Source organism: Mirounga leonina, unplaced genomic scaffold (genome assembly GCF_011800145.1).
Source record: "Mirounga leonina isolate KUSES-001 unplaced genomic scaffold, KU_Mleo_1.0 Mir_114, whole genome shotgun sequence".
In the NCBI taxonomy this organism is placed as follows: domain Eukaryota; kingdom Metazoa; phylum Chordata; class Mammalia; order Carnivora; family Phocidae; genus Mirounga; species Mirounga leonina.
The window spans coordinates 47,587,948-47,588,720 of NW_023270265.1; positions in this window are offsets into that span (position 1 = coordinate 47,587,948).

Here is a 773-nt window from a genome sequence, read left to right on the forward strand (position 1 = left end):
ATATAATTACTACAAGTTTAGCCAGGTGTCAAATACTAGATTCACATACAGAAATCAATAGCTTTTTTACACATCAGTCAAAATCAACCTAAAAGTGTAACTTAAAAAAGAATTCAAAATAGCCACAGATGTTCAAAATATGCAGGAATAAATATAGAAAAGAAACATGTCAGAACTATGTGAAGAAAACTATAAAACTTCACTGAAGAACATAAAACAAGATTTGAATAAATGGTGAGATTCACTGTGGCGTAAGAATATTGGTTCTCCTATAAATTATTTTCTAAATTTGGGGAAATTCCTATCAAATTACCAGTGGATGTACTTGACAAGCTTATTCTAAAATTCATCTTTAGGGAAAACATCCAAATACAAATAAGAAAGTGTTGGTATTGAGTGCTGGTGACACTGGTAAGTTTATAGGAGTGGGATACAAAGGACCATTGAGTGGGAAAAGACATTCAACTTTGACAATAATCAGACAAATGCAAAATAAGAAAACAAGTAAAATTTTTGTCCTTACATATCCTTAAATATGTAGAAGATAATTTGAGGGGTGCCTGGGTGGTTCAGTTGGTTAAACATCCTACTCTTGATTTCAGCTCAGGTTATGATCTCAGGGCTGTGAGATCAAGCCCTGCATTGGGCTCCGTGCTGGGCATGGAGCCTGCTTAAGATTCTCTCTCTCCTTCTGCCCCTCCTCACCCTCTCACTCTCTAAATAAATAAATAAATAAATAAATAAATAAATAAATAAATAAATAAATAAATAAA